Source organism: Adelges cooleyi, unplaced genomic scaffold (assembly GCF_023614345.1).
Source record: "Adelges cooleyi isolate 19-005CV unplaced genomic scaffold, UGA_ACOO_1.1 ACOO_flye_CR_arks_rails_tigmint_CR_PRNA_108, whole genome shotgun sequence".
Taxonomy (NCBI): Eukaryota; Metazoa; Arthropoda; class Insecta; order Hemiptera; family Adelgidae; genus Adelges; species Adelges cooleyi.
This window is the reverse complement of record NW_026095761.1, coordinates 385,738-406,251: the sequence shown is the minus strand read 5'-3', so window position 1 is coordinate 406,251 and position 20,514 is coordinate 385,738. Positions and strand designations below refer to the sequence as shown.

Genomic DNA, 20,514 nt, shown 5'->3' with positions numbered 1-20,514 from the left:
CCACAGTGCTGGCGATTTTTTTTTTTTTTGCCTTATGGTTTTCGCTGGCATAGCAAAACGGTAGGCTATTACTCACTACATACGTCGGGGAGACCCTGAATTATTGTCGGCGAGAAGAGGAGACGGATGCTGTGACCGTCATCCGGGCGGCGTTTTCTGTGAAAGCGACCGATGGGAGATTGGCGTGTGCTGTCTGCGGAAGGTCGGCCAGAGAAAGCGATCGGGGTCAACCGGTAAGTATAGATCGGACCCGGTGATCGTCGCGGCAGGGAAAGCGAAAAATCAGTAAAATCCCGGGATTCCAAGTAGGACGGTCTGCGGTTTGACATTGTACAGCTAAGAGCGACAAATGTATTGGCAACATATGACATTCCCTGTACGCCATTGTCAACGTAAGCAACAAAGGCCGAGCACATAATGTAACGGCCGTCTGTCGACACGTTTCCAACCCGCCGGTCATTTGTTAAAGGGTGTCCGATTGCTGCTGAGCTTGGTTACGCTATTGATGTAATATATGCATACAATACGGCCGCTTTGCATAGGTATAAACGGCGGACACCGTTTGAAAAGTATATCTTCTTCTCGGGCCCGCAACGGATCTAAAAAAAAGAAAAAATTCTACCTTAGACCTTATAGTATAAGATCTATGTATTCAACCCAATGCCATGATTGTACTATAATATAATCGTGACCTATCCAACTCCGCAATGTTGATCACGCCGACAACTCAACGGCCGACTCTTTGTCGTGTCGTTCCCACGGCCTTTTCCTTTATAAGAAATGTCATCTTCGGATTTTGCGGTCACCCGATGGACGACTACGAGTACTGTTTCCTAGTAATTATCTCTGCTATTTCTTGTAATATTGCCTCGATCACCTAGATCACAGCTTAAAACCGGCTTCTCGCATGTGTATTACAACCAAAGAAATCCCAACATAGGAATATTCCTCGTAACTACTATAAAACAATATTATTATTGATTATAAATTCATATACTTGAACTATACTTTAGTATAAATGTCAATGGGTTAATTTATATTAAAAGAAAACCACCAGTCATCATTAAATTAGTAAAAACTATTAATGACACTAGAGTATAGCTAGACCCAGACATTTAATTTAAATCCAAATAGTTAATACAATTGTATTTTTATTTGAATAAACTACCAAGTAATAATTTCAAATAAAAAGTATTTAAATTAAAGTTTATAGCCCGGTATCACCAACGATTTCGGTCGCGGTTAGCCCTTAATCGCTCAAAATTGGCTAGTTAGTGTACAATCATGATTAAAACCATTGGTGAATGGGCCTTAAATAATAAAATCAAATAAGTTTGTATTTAAAAATATTATTTAAAATAACAAGCATAAATGTATGGAAATAAAATAATAGTTTAATTTATAAATGATTTATCTTATGTATATATTTTACTTTTGTATAAAACACATTTATTTTTAATATTAACCTTATGACTAATATAGGGCCTTACCTATCTAAATGTCATAAATATGCAACATACAATTATTCGATCATGCTGAGTAACTTTACTTTGGTACTATTCATAATTCAGGCCAGAATATAAACGCACCAAGAGCCCTACAGAGTTATTATTTTAATATTATTTTTGAAGTTATATGATTACTATATAAGAGTAAAGATATGATCAGGTAACTACTGATAATAGTCTAAATTCTAAAACCAAAGAAATTAATAACTTATGTACATCATTTGATCTCAATGTACTAGGTACGAATGCAACAAGTTGTATGTGTAAAATTATACAAGTTGATTATAATATGTATTATTAAAACCAGATTGTACATAATATCATCAACATTGTAATAAACAACATTGGTTTAACACGGTCTAAATCGGTTGTTGATGCGTCAGGAAAAGCAGTTTATGTTAATCGGTCTCCATAGAATTTCAAACGTGTTATTATGTGAGACAAGATTGTTTTTTTTTTTTGACAAAGGCGTTGCTAGAATGGTTATTTGTTTTATTTATATGAGTTTTTTCATTTGAATTTTTTTCTTGAACTTTTTTTTCATTAAAATGAATATTAATTGTTTTATTATGTGTATGTTGTGGAGATTGGTCGCATGAAAATCATTAATAATTGTTGAAAGTTCATCTAAAAAGATAACAAACAACAATATTACAATATTCTGTGGACGGTGTGCGGTGAGCGGTGGCTGTGACCGAGACGCGACGAGGCAAGGAAACCGGTTCTGAGGTAGACGGGTTTATTTTTATTATTATTATTTTTTTTTTTGAGTATTTAAAAAAACCGAGAAGGTACAGGTATCTCCTCCGGCTAGTGGCTGTACTGCAGTGGATATCATATTTTATTCCGAGAACGAGAGACCGGTATTTACATATTACTATCTGTCGTATATGTTTTATAATGGGTTTTATATCGGTTCCATTCCCCAATAGTGAAACATTCTTAGCGACTTTCCCCCATAGATACGCCCTCTGCTGTTTGATGCTCTTCGTTTTCCATGAGCATCGAAGACGACATCTAATATGACCATGTGGTCTCAAGGTCGTTGCATTTAGAATGCGATTGTCGCTGGCACTCATTCATAATGACTTTCATTTTTATTATACCCGATCCACCGACTGCAATAACCGCAGGAACTGAATCGAAAGGACCAGCAGCTGATGTTTGTTAATGTTTTGGATTAGAAAACATTTGTTTGCGCTGAGTACAGTTTCTTTCGTGTAAGATCCAATGGCGAAATCGAACATTAGGTCGTTATGTGAGCATCCGGTTAACGCGCCAAACAGTAAACATCCTGTTGATTGTGATCCCGTGCCAACATATTGCTTTATCGAGTAGTTATGTTTCATTAAAACTACTCGTTATCCATTTTCAGTTGGCATAAACTTACAATTGAATCGTTATATTGTCCTAAACTTTACCCCAAACATTGTTCGGCAAATTTTCAATCGACTAATAATCTAAGTGATGAGTAAATGTGTTTAGAATTATCACCATGGTAAACAACAATTCTTTAATAAAAGTCTTATTATAAAATTTTAGTTTACTGTTTAAATGTTTACTTACGTTTTTTTATTTGTAAATCATTTATACACATAAACAGTTCATTAAAACTGTTAAAAAAAAAGATGGGGTTTCAGTCTGTTCTTGTCTAGAAACCCAGTTATATTATAAAGATGATAATATTAATAATAATGATTCATAAAAAAAAAAATTATAATTTTATTATAAAATAAAAACCTTCTTAAGGTATATTTATATTTGTTCAATTCGTTCTTTTTCAGTTAAAACAACATTATTATATGAAAAAACACTTTATTTTATTTTTAATGACTAAATTTAATAACATTAATGTAATTCAAATATTTGAAATTTGCATTGTGTAGCATGTGTAAACCACATCGTTTAAATAATTATATTTAGATCAATATATTTTAAAATAATGTAAAACGAGTTAGTAAAAAAAAATAATGGTACTCTTAAACATGTATATAGTATATAATAGTTACAACGGCGAACAAATCTAACCGGATATTATCGTTTAAATTGTATCAAAAACGTGTGTTTTTATATTGTACCAATCTAAAACGGCGTTACCATAACATCCAATCAAGAGCAGTTAGCGTTTTTTATGTATTTATACATTGTAGGTATAAGCTTAGCAGCTATGTGTACTGACGTTTAGATTTGAGATTGTCAACTAATCTTGCCTGCACGATGGTAATATTATAACATTCGCTTTCAATTAAGCCACTTGTCAAAAGGAAACACCATATAATATGTATATAACATTATGTTGTTAATTTATATATATTATATTCAACTCGCATCGTATTACAATTAATGTATTATGTTCATCTCCCTTGTACATCAACTCTGATTACTTTGTCAGTATGTAACATAATATACAACATAATGCCCCATGTACCTACTTGACTACAGGTATTTTTCTGAAAATGAGCTAAAATTATACAATCGAATTTTTACACAAGCAAAAAAGGAAAATTAATTTTTCTTAAGTTTTATATATATATATATATATTAAGCGCCACAGTAACAATAAAAAATATCTATTAGTTTGAAGTTTAAACAGAAGGTACCTTCTCCGTTATCGAATCAAAGCTAAACAATTAGTTGTAGTTATAAAATATCAACAATCATGTATAACTTTATAGTATGTTTTTTGGCGGTTTAAATAAATTTGAAAAAGTAACAGCCTTTTTCCTCAATAGTTTTTATTACATGTTCGATTGTTATATTCATAATACATAATTTACATTTTGCGATCAATTTTATATGTACCGAATTCGAGTATATAGGCTTCACCCGCAGCCTGCAGGCATATCCTTGAAAAAATATTGTTCTTATTGTCTCCAATGAAATATTCAACGGTTTTTGCAGAATAAAAAATAATAATATTATAGTTATATATTTTTTCTTTCTCGGGTATCCGACGGCACATTGAATTTTTTTTTACATTATGCTTAATGCACAAGATACGGTACTTAATAGTCTCCGTATTTTCTTTCGGGATTTAAACGTTTATATTTCTTTGGTCGTGTTTATGCGAACATTTAGTTTTTTGAATAAACACAAGTTTGAATACACGTAAATTCCTATTATTATCTTAAATGGAGAATACCTTATTTTTAAACAATTCCATGTCTTCCTTCACTCGTGATTAAAATAAAATACCTTAGATTCAAATTATACAATAACGAGATAAGTGATAACTACCATTATTTCTGAATGTTTCCATACACGGAATTCGATTGTTCGAAATTAATTCGTTTAACGTACAGTTCAGAGAGTTAGGTACAGACTATTCGTACATTTTTCAAACAGCCTTTTTAAAAATAATTATTACAACTATTAGCTTCGAGTATGCGTAGATCAATCTATTGGCTGTTATAGATTATAAACATTAAAAAAACCACTGAGTAAACCTATATAATCACCGAAGGGTTAATGCATTTTAGGTTAGCAAAGTTAATCATTAGCATTTTAATCGTAACAATTGTTAATTATCTCTAAATTGGCTCGATAATTAACGTCCATTAGTGTTAATAGTAGTCGATTTATGGTGATTGTGTGCGTTGTATTTAAATTTGGTTTTATGTGTAAAAAAAAATATTGTATATATTATATATTAGTGTAGTATGTTATGGTTAAATATAAAAATAATTCCGTAATATACTGTATCATTAAACCAGGCGTTTACAATAGATGTATTGTGTATGTGTATAATAAAAGTGCACGGACACGAGAACACCCCAAAGTATTCATGATTCCAGTCAAAAGCGTAGGTGTATAATGGATATTTTAAACTGTTACCTACAAAATGAGCACACAATAATAATTTCACTATTATAACGATCGCATCCGCCATTGCATTATTATTATTATTGTATATTCGTCATCGTCTTCGTCATTAATCTACCTACACACTCAAACACAAAACTCTTGGCTGCAGTTCTAGTCTGTAACAGGTACGGTTTTTATTTTTTTATATTTCAAATACTCTCGGTCAAAGAAAACGTATGATCCGCTCATCGCACTCGCACGGGCTAACAACAAACCTACTCACAAAATGTTTTTATCTAAATTGTAAATATATATATGTATACTTAAGCATGCATCATGTATTACAGTCGTGTGCAAGTATATTAGACGCGTGGTGAAGTTTTTTCTGCAACGCTTGTTCTGCTTAGTGGTTTTCGTTGTTTTTCAGCGCTCGTCCTGTTTTTATTTATTTAAAGTTTTTCGACTTATAATCCTGTGGGAATTTTCCCCAGTCGTCATCAAATCTACAGTTTAGGTGCATGCGGCCATTCTACGTTTAGGTTGTGTGGGCGAGGAAGGAAAGTGTGCGCATGAAAATAAGAGTGGCCCACGTGAAAACTCTGTTGGTCGTCGTCGTTTTGCATGAATAATTTCTTAAGTTTTCTCAAAAAAAAAAAAAATCAAAAACTTAAAAAACAAAAACGGTGAACCCGAGAAAAAAGTTATCATGTACCGCAAAATATTAAAATGAATATTTGAAATCGAAAAGCAATGTAACGCATACACATTTGATATGTATGTGGGTAAGTAAAGTAAAAAACATAGTAGGTGCGTTGTAGCTGACATCATAAATTAATAAGTTCTATGCATTTCATTATTCAAAATATAATGGAACATTATATAAAAATATATCTTTTTAAATCATAATTATTTTAGAGTTAAAATAAAGTCTATTTTTTGTGAACCGCTTATCCGGTGTGCCCTATACTCCTGTTGTACTACACGCACCACGGCCATACGATACTTTTTGTTTAGACTCCTCCTTAGTACATATATGGAACATTTGTTTGTCTTGGAATTCACAACTTTCCCTCCTTCAATTATATCGTTATACTTACACGCTCTTTTCGAGTTATTCCAGTGAAAAACTTACTATGCTCGCAATTTACTAATGAAGCCACACGCACTTATTAGATTGATCGTCCGCCGGTTTGTTCAGGAAAAACGTAGACCGCGTTATTATCTTTATAATTTAATAGATCTCGACCCTTTTAATTGATTTATGATATTTTGCTAGTTGTTCTCGAGTTGTGTACACTGTATTGCTGGTTTACTCGGGTAAATATATTTTACTTTAAATTGGTCATTTCGAAGTATAGGTAATACAAAACGATGTGGTATTTTTTTTATGACGGACAACAGCTGTGTGTACACACGTTATTAACGATTTAAGAAATCAAATACTCGTATTAGTCAGTTGCCATCGCCCGCCGGCAATAGAATCCATACACACGACCTGTGAACGCGCTTTGTCACGTGTCCTTGTTTGTTATGCGTGTCGTCGTTGGATAATAGTTTCGATATAATAATAATATACTAAAAAAAAAAAAAACTACTTATCGATCAGGTCTCGTTGTAATGCCGTCGCACCGCATACGCCAATTATATTTTTTATCTCTTATCCTTAATCTCGGTGGTGTCGACTGTCGTCTTGCATAACGACTGCGCGATCCCGCCATGTAACGACTGTGTGAAGAGTAGCACTTGTTCTCGACTTTCATTCACTGAACACAACGAGCTTTTTATTTCGAACTTCGTCGGCATTCCGAGAGGTATTTTTTTCGCGATATTTCGATAAAAGCGTACTTTTGTACGAGTAAAACATTTTGCCAGTGGTTTGATATGGTCGCATTTTGTATACACTCCAGACTCGGTCAGACGGAGGGAAATTAATTAAGGAACTACTCGGTATATTTGTACATTAACGTGTGCGTGACTTGTGGGACTTGTGTGTATGTGCTTATAGGATAGAGTCGGAATCTTTATAACTGTTATACGCCGCGGCTTAAGCAAAAATTAACCTTGGCACATACAACTTTTGTCGGAAGCCAACGGGATCAAAACTTTCTGGTTGCCGTGCAAAGTCGCTTACAGTTGTTGTTTCACTCGTTTCATCCGTACCTGGCTCGCGTTGTGCGAAACTATACGATTGTGTTCGATCCGTAGGGTTGGATCCAATCAAAAGTTGATAGCGTGTACTAGGCAAGGTATACGGGGGACGGGGCGAGTAGTTATCTACCGTGGTAAGACGGCGGCATCCGGTTACATCGCACGAAGCTGATTAGTGTTGATACAAACGTTTCCGGTACGGCCGTGTTCGACAAATTAAGTTTGACCAGAAAACTTTGATAAACCAAACAAAACGTGCACACGCGCTTTATCGTTATTTTTTTTAAGTTTCGCCTAAACCCTAATGTATGACGACGTGCAGCGCGCTACAACATTGACGGACGATAGTGCCGTTACATGATGGGTTTCGAAGAAAACGTACATATATAATAATAAACGCATAACAATATAATGATATAGGAGGTAGTAGGTACTATAGTGTATTAAATAGCTTGTATGTATACATAATACATCATACCAAATAACTCATTTTCATAACAGATGGCTGACGTTGTGGCCTCTCCGTTGTACAGGGTTTCCATTAAACGTTTTTATTTTTCAGAATCAATATCGATGGCATAGTATATGTGTAGGTACACATATCGTGTTAATGCGCTTTTTCGGAAAATGTAATTATGTAAAGAAAATAATTACCTAATAGCATACTACACTTTGTGTATAAATATATTGGAAGACTCCTAGTTTTAACATCAATTAAATAGACGCAACGGTAAATATAGGTTTGCGTCCGAAATGGGTTGCCGAAAAAAAAAATATATGACCTAAGTCATCGTAGAACATCTACCATATCCAGGGTTATACTTTTAGAAGACATACAAGTTTATTAAATGCGAGTAATGATAGGCATTATGAATATCCAAACATCGTCTTTAAAAAATGTAGATAAGACATCTGTGCGTTATGCCATTAATTTCGTAGCACACCATATGTTTAACACTTTTATTAGGATATTTAGAAATATTCATTTTTACTTTTCTGACCGGGCGATGATGACCTCGGCGTCGCTGGCACTTATTTTTGTACCAAAAATTCGCATTTTCAGTGACACGCAGGTACTCTTGAAATATTTCAATTTGTCCGACAAAATCAACGCTTAAAATGCATTCAATCCTCAAGTGCACACTCTTCTAAACTCCTCCGCCGGCGCCGGCGGCTTTTGACTTGGTAGAGGCTTCCATAAACTACAGTCATCGTGTCGTGTTCTCAGAATATAATTATTTTATATATTTAAAACTTGATACACAGTCTGTAATAGTTCAAACCTGCACACATTCATTTTCTGAGTACACTATTGTACTAGAGTAAACATTTATCTTAGGCCTAGAAAGACTTTATGGTAATGATAGTTAGTTTTGATTTTATTTTTAACCTTAATCATTCGAAGCTTGGTTAATATTTTGTAAATGTCATGCTTCTTGATAATAACGAGGCAGAATTTTAGCCAAAATTGGTAAACTTCTTAACGTGTACGTTGTTATCGCTTTAAATTTTCTACAAAGTAGTTATTAATTCATAAATGATGAGGGTTGGATAGCATCATATCAAGTGACATAAGTGCATTTTTTAAATAATTTGTCTGGAACAACGTTTAATGAATCATTACGGAGTATAGTTATATGCATTTAATGAACTTGATATGATCTCTGACTATACAAATTTGAATCTCTTGTTTTTTAATATTCGTAGGTATACAATGAGTAGAAGGTTAAAAGGTAATTATTGTTATTTATGAACGAAAAAAATCACATTTTGGTGGTACCATCGATATTATTGTTTTGGAAACCAGAACCATCTACCAAGGCATTCTGTTTTCAGCGTATCGGACAACCACAATTTCAGATCTGGTCGGAAATCAGAACATGTCTATTGTTATGAGTAAATAATAAACTTGTGTTCAAAATATACACTTTGCAGTGTTGTTGAGTAACTTTTAAGTTGCTTAGTGTGAAGATACGTTCAACTTGATTGTTTAGCAAAATCTATATTTTAGGCGCGAACGTCGTTTTTAGATAAATAAAGGGCTGTTGTCACAATAGCTTTATCGTCCTCTTTCTTTGTGCGGTCTTAGTCGAGTAAACAAAACATGCATTATGTAAAACGTTTCTAAACCATCCTGTAGTTGTTTGTTTGGTATTTATAAAACGCTGACCGCCCGTGCTATTGGACCAGTCAAAGTTTTATTAATGGTGCTGACCACTTGTCAGTCCGTGGACGAAGAATATTTAACGTTCCGTTGGTTCACTCGCGGTCGCCTACGCGTCCAGATTCTTTTCAAAACGACCAAGACGGTTTATCGGTTCATGTACATTAATAATAGTCTTAAACAAAATAATAATAACGCATTAACTCGCTCCGCCGACTGGAACATTAGTGAATGAATAAGCAATGCGGTTGTGGTAGTAAACATTTGCAAGGCTATACCGTCGGTGTATGCTTGTTTTGTTTTTAAACTTCAAACGTTTTTTTTTTTCGATTTATACATTCAATCTGCACGCATGGCATATTCTTTATAGATTCCTCGTGCGCCGATGTTAAAGCAAAAGTTATTTTTTATTTTCATATTATTGTCGAGCATTTATCCCGCCACCTCTTGTACGCGCCAGCTCCAGTTCAACAAACTGCCGGTCTCTAGTGTTATTTAATTTATCAGGAAGCGTTATATATTATAATAATAATATATGTACACCGAACAGACGCTATTGTTGTCGGGATTTGAACCGAGGCCAATTGTGCGCTCGATTCCTTGCAAGTAGGTATGTGTGTGTGTACACGTACAGATAGACAATATATAAGAAAAGGTGCCGCCGTGACCATTATGTGATTGTTATTATATACTTCAACCCGAAAGGTAAAGCTAGGGTCGATAAGTATGCATTTTCATATGTAAGTAATACAACTACACAATGATAATGACCCGAAGTGTGTATGTGTGTGCGTGAGCTGTTGTTGACGTTGACGACGCCGTCGAGGACCTAATTAACTGTCCTGTAGTCCATTAGGGTGTGGATTAAGACCTCCCGTGTGAATGATTGGGTTGTTTTTGATTTTGGACCACACATCAATCCGCGTCATGAGTACAGACTTTTTTTTTTATACATTACGATAATATTATTATAAAAAATGTTTAAACGGTATCCAACCCCGTACGGTTTCTTCGGGGTTGATTAAACTTGAATATTTTTTTTTTCATTCAAAAGTAATTTATTCATTTATAAAAATATACAGAGGATTATTAGCCAACTACATGTATGATTCAGCTAATTATGTATCTTATGATCGAACGAAGCGTTCTATGCTATAAGGGTGTATGAGTATAGGAAATTGTGCACACTATATGCTAAAATTACACAAATAAGTTGATGTCCATAGTTTTTTATAATTTTTTTCTCGAATTTTAAAGCTATAGTAAGATAAGTAGTACACGATAATAATGATATGCAAAAAAATAATACATTATTGGAACTATTTTTTTCATAAGTCAAATAATTATTTTGAAAGATTTTCAACAATTTTATATTGAGTTACACGATTATTATTAATATACAATATGTCAAATGTTAAAATAATTTAAGAAGAATAATTATTTTGAAAGTTAAAAAATGTTTGTATACTTCATCAGAAAATTAACATATTAACTAATACGGTAAAACAAGTAGTTTTCAATATTGTATATTGCTTTTATCACTTTAATACAGTACGCTCAATTTAGGTAAGTGTATGTGTTGTTTATAGACCTAAGTAAATATTTTCAAATTCATCTACTACCAGAAGTAATTGTATTTTTATATAAGCTTAACTTTTCTCAGTGCTATTTTTTATTTTTCAACTTACGCGTAGTATGTTTTTTTCTATAATTAAATACATTACATTTTTCCCAATATATATTAAAACGTATTTGCCGTAGGTATTTCGATTCTTCTATGTATAAAGTTAAAATATAATCAATTGCAAAAATCAATTTTAACAATGAGCTTTAAAAAACAGTGTACATTACTTCGCTAAATAATTATAATTGCTTGAGTATTTTTTTTTCTCGATTTATTAAGTGTAAGTTGTTAGAAATCAAAAAGGAGATTTAAAAACGACGATAAATCCAGTGCTGATTACATTAACTAAATTTGGCAAGAGTGAAGGTCCATTACCTCATATACTGTAGAATATACTCAATGATTGCTTATATTAAACCACGTTAATTTAAAATATATATAATAGTGTTAGTTTTCAGATAGATTTCTTAAAACTTGTGGATTGTCGATTGGATTTTTAATTATTTAATTGTGCGCGAAACTTTGGCTATTAAAAAAAGTTTGTTATTATTATTGGTTTTATATAACTGTATGTATAATTTATAGTTTCGGGCTATACCTACGTTAGTCACTTAAACGATATGTATTTTATTAGTTAGTACCACGTACGTTGTAACTCATGAGTAATCGTCATTTTCAGAAAAAATGGCCTTATGCAATAATAGGTAATGATTTCTATAAATTATAATTATTTCTCTTCACGTGACGTGGGACCATGTAAAAAAAAAATACAATATATCAATACTAATTCAGTAAGGCTTGTTATTAAAATTACACAACGGTGTATGGTAAAAAGAAATAATAAATAATGTAGCTAGTTTTGCCTAAATGGAGACTCCTCGGTAACTTTTCTATTTTCGTTTAAAATACTAGTGTAATTATTTTGTTTGATTATTAAAATAATGATCACAGGTTGTGTCTTTCAATTTTTTTGTAAATTAACGTCATTAAATAAACGACCGAGCGAGACACAACTTCACAAAATTGCACGGCGGAACACAATGCCGTATGCACTTGAGCGCAATGTGAACCTACGGTCAACTCTGTATATTGTATACTTAGTTTTCTTTTGTTTTTTTTTTCACGACCAATTATTATGATTATCCGGTAATCGTGTGGACGGTTCTATTTTCAACAACAAAACACGACTAAAAAAAAAAAACTGACATCATACCGTGGCTCTATTAGGTAATACGGTTTGTATATAGCTGATAACTTTTGACATGAACAGGAGAAAAACCATTGTTACCCTATCACCACGGGTCGTGTGGAGAGTGGTACGAACTACTATACAGCGTACCTTGAGAAAATCTAGATCGTTAAAAATAATAAAAGATGGTTACAAATCTTAAAAGATATGTCAAGGATGTAGTACGAACCTGGTGTTTTGGATCATCGAACACATCATGTTTTCATCGAAATAATGTTGATATCTCTATGAAATATCGATTAGCACCGTTTAAACGGTTTACGGCTTAATAACGCGAATTAAGTAATGTGCTCACACTTTATTACCGTAAGAATATTGTAATAGTGACTGTTGATAATAATAATAATAACCTGTTAACAACGAGTGAAGCGTACCTACATAATACGTGTATAATCCAATCACGGCTTAAAAAAACATATTTTAGATGTTTTTTTAACCAAAACTTTGTTTACACGGTCATAAATCAATTATTAGATTAACACATAATTTTATGTAAATTAAATTTCATCAGTTTAATGACGTCGACCAGTTTGAGACCTATAAGTAATTCATCTGTCAAAGAATTATGCCGAACGTGTTTTTAGATTATTTAAAAAGCATGTATATTTTGTTATGTGATGAAAAACCTATTAAAAAATGATCCCATGTGTAACTTTTATAAATCTACTGAAAATCAGGTACCTAATCAAGTTACAAGTTATGTCCAAAATTAATTAATACTAACATTTAAACTTTAGTTATTATTTTTAATTTCTGACTGTTTTTACATTAATGTGTTTTTTTTGCGTCTGGGCTCACGATGTCTTCTAAATCTCTGAACCAAAATCTTCGTTTAGTAAGTCTTTAGATTAAAACTTATACCTGAAAGGTACTTTATTGGGCCAAAAATTGAAAAAGTAAAAATATAAACCTTTTTATTAAAATTTTGAAATCAGAAATAAAAATCGGCCTTTTAGCCCCTTAGAAAATATGTTATACTTAATAAAAAAAAAAATGTTTGAAATCGGTTCAGTAGACGCTTCAGAAAGTGACTTCTTAAATTTGGCGCTTTCCGTTCCCCTAAGTATAAAATACACATTTAACACGAGATTATATTAGTTTCTATTTTGCCTATGAAATTTACACTTTTATTCCATTAACTATGATAATGAACATAATAGTGTTTTTTTTCCATTGGAACAAACATAAATTATATATAAAATGATACCACGCCCTAATATTAATACCATTTAATTTGATAACGCCATGAAAGTACTTGAGATTAATTAAAATGATCTGGAAGTTATATTTATTTTGTCTCGTTGGAATTAAAATGTTGTGTATACATACGATTAACGAGATGTAGTCTATAAAGCTTTCGTGTGCAAAACGTTTTTTTTTCTTGAGTATAATCAGAGATATGCTTGAGATGTTGGCTGAATATGACTCGGCGGCGTTATAAAAATGTTAATAATAATTACTGTACAGAACATCATGTCACTCGTTCCCACAAAATATATTTTTGACAAATCGATGATCATTTCGGGGTTATGTGGCAATCGCTTGTCATTTCCTAGTCTTAACTTATACTTACTTCGCCGTACAATATAAATAAAATGGCAAATACTTGAGCATAACAGCGCGTTGAGTACTTACTACTGCACTCATAACAATACCATATTGTGACATTGTTATATATCTTTTAAGTGAGTTTGTCACAAGAGATTTACCTACTTTTCTTTGACTATTATTTAATCAGCGTCAAACGTTATATGTCATATATGTCATGCTTTAGTTACTAAGATAACCACCGACGTTATCAAAAGTCAAATTTATTTATTTTATTATACTTGATCGTTGAATAGACTCATCGTTAAAATAATTGAAAACCATCAAGTCACAATTTTAGAGCAAAAACATATCGGGTGATAGTTTTAAATTTTGTTTTTTAGAGTAGGATCGCGGGACAAAAATTAAAGCTTCACGCATCCCAGGGGGTAGAACAGAGTACATAATATTTTAATAATTTAACGCTTTGAATGCTTACCTGGCGCGGTATGGGTCAAAACCGATTAGCAATGAATTTGCATTGCTCACTACTTTGATCATGATAAAAGGTTGCCAGGGTTTTATGATCTCACCGTTTAGAAATAAATTGCATTATCCGGTATACTATAATCATACTTTATATTACAGTACGTAGATGCTAGCGAGCACGACAGTAGGTTGTTTTACATATTAATACTATACCAAAAATGACGTCATGTGTATACTTAAAGTTTACCGTTGACCTTTCCTGTATGTCAAACATTCGCCTAAAGCGATGTGATACTATAAAACTAGTCGTCCTTAACGACCCAACGAGTTTAACGGTTAACAGTTCATAGTGCGTTTTGCGTTTAAACTATATGACTAGCTTGAAAACCATTCGGTTAGGTAATTGTTATAAGATGGATATTATATATATTATAATTTTCAACGTGATTACTAAATAGGCAGTATACAAATCAATATCGTTTTAAAGCGTTAGAGTTATTAAGTTATTCAGTTGACCTTGTTATTGTATCATACTTAAGAAACGTATTTAGTAGGGTTTCAATACTAATTTGTCATTTTACTACCCACACAACTATAAGTATAAATTTAATATTTAAAAAATATCGCGGAAATGTCTTAAAAAAATATTTGTGTGCCATAAACAGTTTTTTATCGACTGTTTTTACTTTTTTTTTTCGTGCTACACGGTGTTATTGTTCTTTGGTCTTAACGCATTCGACAACATATTGTTTTTAAAACCGAGAACACTTATTGATAAGGCGGTTTACGGTGTAACACGATAAAGTTCGTTGGACATAATAATATGTCTCTACCACACGAATGGCTTCGATACGGCCTTGTGATATTTTATTCAAAATCATTATATTATACAGGTTCCTGGTCTTATTGTCGGCAAATGGAAATAACATAAGAATATTATTCGCCCTTCGGCGCTGGCGATCGATATGGCCGTCCAAGCAACATTGCCGGCGGTTAATAAACTCGGGAAGATCCAATGCCGTTGTTTGAATGTCTTTCAGTTGTACCTCCGTAATTTAAAATGCAGCCTATAAAATAAATAATGAATATACATTAGTTTGGTTGTGCTTAAGTGTTGGTCTTCGGGTACGTGACGGGCGACAGGCAAATTGGAAACTGTACCAGTACGACCAAGAGACTCACAATTAGACCATCCAAAGAACGTAGTGCTTTTTTCCCCTTACAAGTTTCTGCTAGGGAGAAAAAAATATATTATAATTCACGGATACTCATTCGGTGTGGGTATTGTTGCATAATTGAATTTTTCCAATTCCGAGTGCGCCCCCAGTGGTAGTTATATTATTTTTGTAATTACTTTTTTCTTCGTCTACTATGTGTTGGTAATTATTTTTGTTCGGCGCCTCAATTAACTGAATAGAAGTTGGTTATTACAGTCGTCTAATGGAATAACAAATAAGGAGTACATAAAAGGTATATGGCCTTATACACCTTTTTTTTTTTTTGTCCTTTTGTCGTCGCGCCGGGGAGAAATACGTGAACTGTTTACAAAACGAATACGACAACAATAATTATACTACTAGGAATAATTATGGAGAAAAAAAAAACACTCGATATTCCAATACAAGTTTAGTAGAAGCCATTTAAACAGCCGATACTTACTGTCTGTTGTAGTGCGTCTTGTTTTCGTAGTAGTTATTGGCTTTGTTGTGTGTACATTATAATTACAAAATATAATATTGTTGTAATTGTTTTCGACTTTTTAATTGCCCATGTTTAACAGTGCAGTAGTGACGCGTCTACGAGCGTTCCATTTTAATTGCCGGACTTAAGCGGCCAAGACTCGGTTCTGTGTTATTGCTAAAAAAGCTCTTCTGTTCCTTTACACCGTACCCGACGGTGTGAGTTGGCGACCGGGGGTTGTTGCCGAGCAAAATCGGTAATCGGTTAGCAGTTATGGCGTTTTTAATATCAAAGCTTCGGGGCGGAGGAGGTGGAGAAAAAAAAATGGCGAAAATCGTGTTGCGATTCGGAATTGTCGAAATTAAATATACTTCCAGCGTATCGAGGCGGAAAGAGATAGAGAGAGAGAGAGAGAGATAGATAATAATAATAACCTCATCAGAAGACCGTCGACTTGCGGAGGCTTCGGCGCTTTATCGACCGACCTATAGGCACAGAAAGAATAAGAGGGCTGCCGGCATACGTGCTGCTAGGAAATTTTCATTTTCTCTCCGAGACAAACGTGTCGGCCCGACGGTGAACACATTTTTTTTTTTTGGTTTTGGAACACATTTATACACGCAGTGAAAGAGAAATAGTTTTTCGTTAGATTTACCGTCGAGCGGTCGGTTATTTGTCTAGCAAAGCGGAATTTCCGTACGTACACGCACGAATCCATACGAATCTTCCGGTGCAAGAATGTTAAAAACTCTCCCTGTCTCTCCATATACATATATATATATATTTATTATATATGTTACCGTTGTGTGCACGTGATGCGTATGCAAATTCGTTCTCAATCGGGGACCATTACACATCCCCCCGTGACTATTGCAGTGATGTGTTTCAAATCCGAATCGCTACACGCAGAGTACACAGAGTACCACCTACACACACACATTCTATTATGTGTATGTGAAATCTCTGTTTTGTATACACACAGCTCGACGATCTAACAAAATTTCAATATTTCAATAGATACTACAAACGACACGTGTGTACCTAACTAAAGTGGTGATTAATCTTCGAACGAAACCGTTCGCAACCCTATCCTATATGTGTATTATATCAAATTCACTATACGGACTATCCGTGTGCAGTTAAATCCATTTGAACTCTCAGAACACTCGACACTCGTAATTGTTTTAAAATAACTTATATACCTATGTAGGTACTTCATATCCATTAACGACGGTCGTTTTACGTCTTTAAGCAAAGAGTTTCTCCATTCTAGCTGTGTATTCGCATACAGTTTTATAACCCAATCCGTACAAATGAACACAATATTAATGTCCACAGCATTATGTGTTCACATACTAATTGTATATATTTCTATTATATTATATCGTATCGATTTATAGAAAAAATACTAATGTTGGTGGTTTGTTCCAACGACCGCATCATGTCCACACGAGGAGGAGATTGATATGATTGGATCATCATAATCAGAATAATTGGGCCAAAACCGGAATTTCAGGTTTTTGGAAATCCAAAATCTCTAAAACAGAATGATCTAAACCGAAGCCTCTTAACCTAAAAATCACATTTTAAAGCAATTGGGTTTGAGGATTTTTAAAATTTTGAAAATCCTGATTGCCCAATGAGACTAACGTGGGAACAACGCCCTTTAGTTCGATGAAATTTTTTCTTCGAATTTATTCTAGTTGACATTAACTTTACACTAACTGGTATATAATTAACCTAATCTAATTTTATCTTCCCGTGACTCGACGCCGACGCCTTCCTATCCGCCCATTCGTTTTGCACGTGAAACACAGCTACTTTAACATGTCACCCATTCTGTCAGTCACCATGTTTTAATTTTCAATTCAAATGATTTATAATATATATTTTAACCAACGCAATATATGTTGTATACATTTTTTTATAAAAGCTAATATATAAAATAAAAAATAAAAATACCTATAAATACTAGCAAAATATTTCCTTTCAAACAAAATAATAATGCTTATTGGAGCATATAATATTGTTAGAATGACATTCAACTATTTTTATTTTATTTTTTAGAATTTGTTTATTACTTATTATTTATATGGCTTCACTAACCAGTGATTATTACTGTAACCACTAAGGCTATGAAATTCGTGATTTCGACATTTTGTATAATATATTAAAAGGAATAAAATGCGTAAAAAGTAAATAAGTATACAAATAACTTTGAGCTAACTTTTATTAGCTTTGGCAATTAGAGTCGAAGAACAATAAAGTTTGACGCATATTATTGTTGAACGGGAAATGGTTATAGTATGTTCACTTTTTTCTATAAAATTTGGTTATGAATACAAGTTTTATGAGGTCAGGAGTTTGACAAAGAAAAAAAGAAAAGTTCGTTTTAGTCTTAAATCATTTTTTCTGAAAATAGCGAGCGGGTTTCTTTTTTAATTAAAATCTTATTTTTGACATCGGAATTTCATTTTCTCTTTATGAAGGACGTTTGTACCTAAACATCCTTCATAACACAAAAGTATCCTTTTTTCGCCGAAGAAGAAAATGCCTTAAATTTATAGAAAATCTAATATAGAGACAGTAGCGAGTTTCTGAATTATTTTGTGCATTTATAAATTAAATTTTTTTACTGTTGCAGGTCACCCAACACAAAATGTCTAAAACTACACAAACGAGTCACAATTAAGACGTTTTTAAGGTAAGATTGAATTCAATTTTTTATATTATACAATTGTAGAACTTGTTACAAAAACAATTTTGTTTCTCATATGTACTAGAGAGATTGGAGAGTTCTATTTGTTATTATATTAACTAAATATTATATTAGATATATTTACAATTTACATTAGTAAAATTATTGTATGGGTATGTTATATAAGATAACGTATTAGAGATTATATTTTCTTAATTGAGTTAATTTTAGGCACTATAACGTAATTACGAGTGCTTGATTTGATTTTTCCAATTATTATTATTATTTATTATTATATTCTTTAAAGTGTAAATCGGTTGACAAGTTACCATTTTTAAACGTGATGTCAAGAGTGAAGTGGTATTTACTATATTAGTTGATTTTGACACGACCGTCGTTCATACATTGTATTGTACTGTCACATGTTTATAATAATATTTTGAGTATGCATCACTTAGCATACAGCTATTAGATTTTCTAAAATGGCCAATTATCGAGGTGCCGCGCCGTCTGTTAAATAAAACCGATATAGTTATTCTAAAGTAAATAGTTTCCTGTGACTCAAATTAAAAAAAAGTTAAAAATTCGTCGAGTAATCCCGGTCATACCTACCGGCTACGGTGCCATATTGTGTATTTTAATAAAACCGGATTTACTGCAGAGAAACAATCGGGTTCAAATTATTGTGGAACGTACTGTGGTTTCGATTGTTTCCTCTAGATTTTAGACCATCGAAGGGTATATAATATATATATATATACGAAGCTAATCCAAAGGTTCATCGGCAATAGCAGTAATTTAATTTGAAACCTATCGGAGATCGTTTTCTCCCAACGATTTCTCGCTTGCGTCGGTCGGATTAAGTTATCCATGTCCAATCCCCCTTTCTTGTATTATATATATATATATATATATATGTATACTATATACACAATTACTATGTCTGTCTTTTTCTCTTCCGTTGCTGCCCGCTTTATCTGTCTATCCGTCCCGTGCACAATTAACGTGGCCCGGCCAAACCCTTTTTCCATCTGTCCTGGCGCGGTATCGCGACTATTAAACTTCAAAACCGCCGACATTCTCCTGCCTATACCATATTGTAGGTATTTGAAGTACATACAAACAGTTTTCATCATTACTTTTACACATTTATTGGTTTGCTATTAACGGCCAAATGACCGACAAGATTGGCCGGAGAATAAAACATATACCTAATACGTCGGTATACCTTCGAAGTTTACTCGTGGCTGACGCGACAATATCTAAGTGGTTAGGTTAGCGGAATAGTCTTAGCATACATCACCGGATAAGATCCGGTAGTCCTGATAAATGACGTCTACAGTTATTTACAGTTAGTATATAATAATACGGTATGCGCGCACTTATCCTTTGTGTATATGTGTACACGCTTTAAAATATATTATATTATTACTATTCGTAAAGTGACGCTACCGCGGGCGTTTAATTCTTATTATAATTATTCACCGCAACGGGTTATAATATTAATGTATAAGATAACCGGTGTCTAAGATATAAAAAGCTGTATTTATATTTATTTGTAATTTAACGCCGCCATAAATCGTAATTATATCATTTCGTTTTTGGACGTGTCAAACGACATAC

The 20,514-nt window shown here is 33.1% G+C and overlaps 1 protein-coding gene across 3 annotated transcripts in view; it reads left to right on the top strand.

The window, feature by feature from the left end:
* The window catches only part of LOC126838937 (putative polypeptide N-acetylgalactosaminyltransferase 9), a 119,440-nt gene that overhangs the window by 28,644 nt on the left and 70,282 nt on the right, over positions 1–20,514 (top strand). For all 3 annotated transcript variants that reach the window (XM_050573763.1, XM_050573754.1, XM_050573745.1), the window contains exon 3: positions 18,838–18,897. The gene's annotated coding sequence lies outside the window, so the exon portion shown is untranslated. The remainder of the gene's footprint in view (positions 1–18,837; positions 18,898–20,514) is intronic.